We start from the raw sequence: 6000 nt of genomic DNA, 5'->3' as shown, positions 1-6000 counted from the left end.
ATATATATATTTTACTATTTTATTTTGTGTTTTCAAAAGTACAGTAAATACTAGTAAAATGTACCAACAATCACATTAAAAAATGTACACTTTTAGATATACCATAAAAATACCAGGTAGCCCATCTGAATTCTAGGCCTATAACATTTAGTCCATCCATCCTACCAAAAAAATGTTAACAGTAGAAGTGAAATCTTACTGTATCCTTCAAATCTGGGCACTGTGTTATGTTTTAAAATCAGTTTGTTTGTTCGGTTTGCTCCCATTACGCTAAAATGACAGTCACAACTCATGCTGCTGTAAGCTTTTCTTTTTCTTTTGTTCTCACTCGTGCGATCTTTACAACACACATTACATTACGTATTTCATGGCACACTCATTTTACGTGTATTTGGCGCCACCTATTATTGTGGTTGTATTACTGAAATGTCAAAATATAGACCCTGAATATAAACCACAGTGTTTTTTCAGATGCATTTCCAAGAAAACAAAAAAAGACATTGTCTTATGTTTGGGTCAATACTGTATATAGCTTAACCATGACCAAAAAAAAAAGAAGAAAAAAAAGAAATTAATACTTTTACACAGCAAGGGCACTTTCAATTACTCAAAAGTTACAATAAAACATTTATAAATGTAAAAAAAAAAAAGAAAAAAGAAAAAAAGATTTAAAAAAATGCTGTTCTTCTGAACTTTCTAATCATCAAATAATCATAGTCTGAAAAAAAAATACAGACAAGAATATGAGAACAGCTTGATTGCGAAAGTGGTAATGATTTTAGTAGATAAAAAAAAAAAAGTAAACCCTGGATCATGTTTTATCTTATACTGCAAGGCCTTATTTACTGGTATCTGAAGCTGAAGCCAAATGTGTAGCACTTTGTGAATGTCAAGAGTTCTACAGGTACAGGTTCCATGTGCTTTGTCATTACCCTCTTAAGGATATGTCAAGATGTATACATTAATCGAAGAGATGGAAAATGAATGTGAATTTACTTTGTCTTATCAAAAGATGCCTCTAATGCTTTTAGAAACATAAGCTCCGATTTACATCTTGGGGTCCTTCTTTTGATGATGACAGAGTGCACGCTTGCCCATTTTTTCCCCCTTTGCAAGTCTTGTTGATAAGGAGTGCTCTTTTCCCACTTTCAAATGTCAATTACAAAAGAGCTGAGGCCCGTCTTCGGTTAAACATGCAAGTGCTCTCCATTAAGCTTTGTGACTCATAGAACATTTAATGTGCAGAGTGCATTAGACTCCATTACTGCATTCATCTGTGGCTGCGTCTCACCACGCTACAGGGCAAAAGACACAGCTTTCTGTTCCTTTCTTAAGAGCTCCCATAATTACAAAACGACACTCTCCCCTCCTGAGCACAAAGCCTGCACGACATCTTCAAATGTTGAAGCACTCAGCCATACGCGTCACACAACTCAAGTTTGTTTTTTACATATTTATTTTTAGTTTAAGTTTTATGTTCCCTGCTTGTTCTCATTTTTTGCCAGACAGATATTTTTGGCGTAAGTTTCAATGCTATATTTAACAGCTTCACCATCTGACCGCCCCGTCAGATTTCTTTTTTTTTTATTCAGTGTTTGTTTTGCTTGCTTCGCGAACCGACACCTTGTGTGAAAACAAGAAAGGGAGAGCAATTAAAATTTCTGCACCTATCACGACCCTGATGTCAGTTGCTATTTCAATTAGCAGCTCTGACAAGAAATTTATTTCCATGAAAAAATAATTGGCCATCCAGAGAGTGATTTAAAAACCTATTTAACATGCTTACAGCCTCACCTCTCTCAGCATGCAGCATGAAGCCGCCCAGAATTAATTACTGTTGCCATTTAATTTCTTGCTGCCTGACATTTCCAATGCAAACTCTACAGGGCCTGAGTGTAAAACCAGCACACTTTATTAACTAATATTTCTGGATTAAAACTAATTTTATGATTTCAGTAACTCAAATGGATGAGAAGGCAACAAAACCATCTCAAGAGAGGGCTCTTCAGTACCAGTTGCTGATCAGTTGGCCTAATCTTTACATTACAATTCAAAGTGGAAATACTGAAACAAACACTAATTGACAAGCTCACATACAAATAATATTTAAAAAAATTATCAAATAAATGCATTTTAATTCTATTTGAGCATATTTCAGATTGGCCCAGCCAGTTGCGAATCTCAGGACACTGACTTTTTCTATGGGAATCAGAGTTTCCTAAAGGCACTTGTAATTTCAAGTTAACTGATCAATTGGCTATTGGGTCTTTAATCAAAAGGTATTAATTATTCTGCCATATTCCCCATTGTAGTTTCTACCATTCATAGTAATGAGTGAACAGTCTTTGTGTGTGTGTGTGTGTATATATATATATATATATATATATATATATTTATACACACACACACAACTTCGGCGTCGTCTTTTTGCTTTATGGTGGAATGCAGACTTATAAGTGGATTACCGCCTCCTCTCTCTCAAATGGACTACTGACACTTCAAATTGAGATTGTAGATAGAGTGTCAATGGTCCATTTAAAAGATCGGTGGCAGAAATGCACTTATAAGTCTGCGATCCGCCATAAAGCAAGAAGAAGAAGAAGACTTACCGCATGCTCCTAAAAACGCACACGGGAGAGTTCTAATAGTTGGGACATTGTGTGAATCAGAGGTAAAAAAAAAAAAAACTATATAAATATGATTCAGTTTCTTGCACAGACCAATCATTTTGTGTCTTTACACATCAATGTATCGTCTTGAGCTGCAGGGTTTAATTTGGTTCGGTTTGTGTAAAGTGTTTTTTTTTTTTTTTTTTTTTTATGTTTTAGCCTTGATTCCCATTCACTTGCTTTATAAGAGTGACAGACTGCAACGGACTTAAACTCTGTTTGTGTTCTACTGAAGAAAGTCACCTACATCTTGGATGCCCTGAAGGTAAGCAGATAAACATAACATTTTCATTTTTGGGTGAACCATCTCTTTAAAACTGTTGTATGATTTAAAAAAAAAAATGTATGGTGATTTTATTGACCTTTTTCCATGCTTTTCTGGTTGATAAAAGAAAAAGAGCACTATATATAAAAAAATAAAAATAAATTATATATGCGCGCATGACAGCAGTCACACCCTTCTAATACAGAGAACATTTACAGCAAATAAATTAATCCTTCTCACTTTTTGTCAGCAATAAAGTCCTCAAACTCAAGTTATGGAGTATAATAACATTACATGATCTGAAAAAGGCCTTTTTTTAGCAGAAGCCTCAAGAGGTTTCTTTATTACAGTAATATTCCTCTGCGCAACTCGTAATAAAAGCACCACAGAGGAGGTAAAACTATTATAGTCGGATAAGAAAAAAAAAAGTTTATGATGGCAGGGGCGCTCTAGCATCAACTTCTCTGCATGATTAAAAGAATATCCACGATTATCACTCAATTTCACTCCTTCCTTGGATTTTTTAGGACGTTAGGTTGGCCAGGAGACAGACAGAAGGCTGTTATATGTGTGAGGACAACGGAAATTAGGCTCATCGAGGTTCGCTGGATTTCTAAGTGCAGGAAAATAACTGTGATTACCTAAAATACAACACACTGAGGAGAAGAAAAAAAAAAAAAAAAAAAAACAAGAGTCAGACTAAATGCGGGGGAAAGCGGAGTCTGAGTCAGCTGGGAGTTTTTTGGGGGAGGGTGGGTGTCTTTCTTCTTACGTGTAAGAGGTTCAAAAAGAAACAAATCTATTAGATGATGCAACGCTCCTCCTCAAGGAAGAAATTGGCAATCAGTACAACCGCCCGATAGATTTCTGAAATCTCAAAGGGATTGGTAGAGTCATTCCTTCATCCACTTGATTCTTCTAAAGAATGGCTGCATTCAAATTGCATACGTCCCTACTATAACGTAGCAAAGGTAGTATGTGAGAAGAGTAGCATGTCCAAATTCACAGTATTCATATCCAAGTGACCTTCTACTTCCAGCAAGATTCTGAAGTATCCTTCACTATCCCATGAGGCCACAGGAAAGGCATTACACGTGACACAACTGCTGCTGGTAGGTCACATGACAATAACAACATGATCAATTTAGTACATCCAGACTGCATTTATATTACACACATCCAGAATATGTAGAATCTATTTTTATTGGTCGCAAATGGTCCCAATTCATTACCCAAAACAAGTACCTTTACAAAGAGTACTGTTTAGAAAACAATGAAGGACATAGTGAGATTTACAGTGGGGACAAAACGAAGACGGGCGTCTGCCACGCGAGCAACTCAATTCATGCCAGATCCCATTTTCCAGTCCAATGCAAAAGTTGGTTGGATGGATTAGAGTGAAAGTGTTTACAAGCCATTTTTCATTGTAACCGGACATATAAGTGAAAATAGATATTCAAAAAAAAAAAAACAGCAACTGTTTTCTTTTTCCTAAGAGTACAATGCTGTTTGCATTTTCAGCAGGACTACTGGAAACAAAACGACAGTTCCCCACAATCACAGAGATGCTTTCCGATTGTTCTTATCACCATATTATAGTTTAGAGATAGAAACATCATTCCAGGAACCTAAACTTAAAGACAGTGGAGCAAATGGGGCTTTAAAAATCATTCCAAGCACTGTTGCAATAATGCGATTACTTTCCTGGCCTGAGCCGCTGGCCTCTGATGGATGAACAGCCGCCCGTCTGCATGATAAGTCGTCTCCCTCATACTCTGAAGCCTTTAAACCAATTACTTTCCTAATTCAATGCCACAAACCCAACAGAATGGTTTCACATTATTTTTATGCAGCCACTGATGTGAAGAATGCACTAACAAACTTGTTGAAATAAGCACTGAGAGAAGCTGAACCACAGTGGTATTGAACATGTGATTCATTTTTATTCATTTTGCTTACTGCTGCAGTTTCATATCAGTATGATTGCATCAGACACCGAGATTAGAACAGAGCACCGTACGGCCTGTTCTCTTATTTCCTGTTTTCAATGCTGACTGACCTCACAGCAACCCTGCAGAAACTTTGAAAGGGCAAGTTGTCTTGTAAACAAAAACTTTACAATGCAAAGTAGGAAAAACACTCTTTCGCCTGTTTGAAATCACCTGAATTCTTGAGGTACCCTATAGCTTCCTGAGATGATGCCCAGTGATATTGACATTATGCAGTGAAGTGTTTAACATTAAAAATACTGTTCCAACAGGTCAGTTTTTATATGTATACGTATACACAATGTATGTATGAATATATATCTACTTACAATAAAGAATGATGCATTAAAATGACATCGCTATATTAGCCTGCGGTCCTACATCCCACTAAGGAAACTGTAGTAATAACCTAGTATGTGAGAGTAAATACACATAACGGAAATGTGAAACTCAGACAAGCTCCAGTGATAATGAATCTACTAGTTTGCGAGGTTCACGGCTCACAGAACAGCAGTAAACTCAACAGAAGGTTTAGATTCGTCTAAATGTCCCAAAGCTGCTAGGCATCGTTACTTCAATTAGACTGCATAATGCCTGAACTACGTTGAGATAAACAAAAAACCTCAATCATTCACAAACACATTTTTGTACATGTTGTAAGCAGAGCACAACACAGCTGTTAAGAGTTTCCATTTGTTTTTAGAGATTCAACGGTCCGGCAAAAATCACATTTCACGGATGCTCTTGTCAAACAGACAGCAGTTTTAGATATGAACCGCAATCATTCTTTGTGGGCGGAAATGTTAAACTATTCCTCTTAATGAATGGAACTACGATAAACATCTTGAATCAAGAACATGTCTAATCAATGAAAATCCCACACAACACACACTAAATGCTTAAGTAAGCACAATTTTCTATCTTTATTGCCAGGTTTCCATGATTTGAGGTAAACCATGACAGTGTTATCTGTCTGCTCTCTCACCACAGCGGAACGCAGTTAACACATGCTTATTTCCGCAGAACATCTACTATATAACAACTCCTTTCCTCTCAGAACAGATTTCAAACAGCCCCC

At 36.6% G+C, this 6000-nt stretch overlaps 1 protein-coding gene across 2 annotated transcripts in view; it reads right to left on the bottom strand.

The window, feature by feature from the left end:
* macrod2 (mono-ADP ribosylhydrolase 2) overlaps positions 1-6000 on the bottom strand; it is a 489520-nt gene that overhangs the window by 471969 nt on the left and 11551 nt on the right. The window lies entirely within an intron of this gene.

Source organism: Carassius auratus, chromosome 38 (genome assembly GCF_003368295.1).
Source record: "Carassius auratus strain Wakin chromosome 38, ASM336829v1, whole genome shotgun sequence".
In the NCBI taxonomy this organism is placed as follows: Eukaryota; Metazoa; Chordata; class Actinopteri; order Cypriniformes; family Cyprinidae; genus Carassius; species Carassius auratus.
The sequence above is the reverse complement of the archived record's forward strand: the minus strand, read 5'-3'. Positions and strand labels throughout refer to the sequence as shown.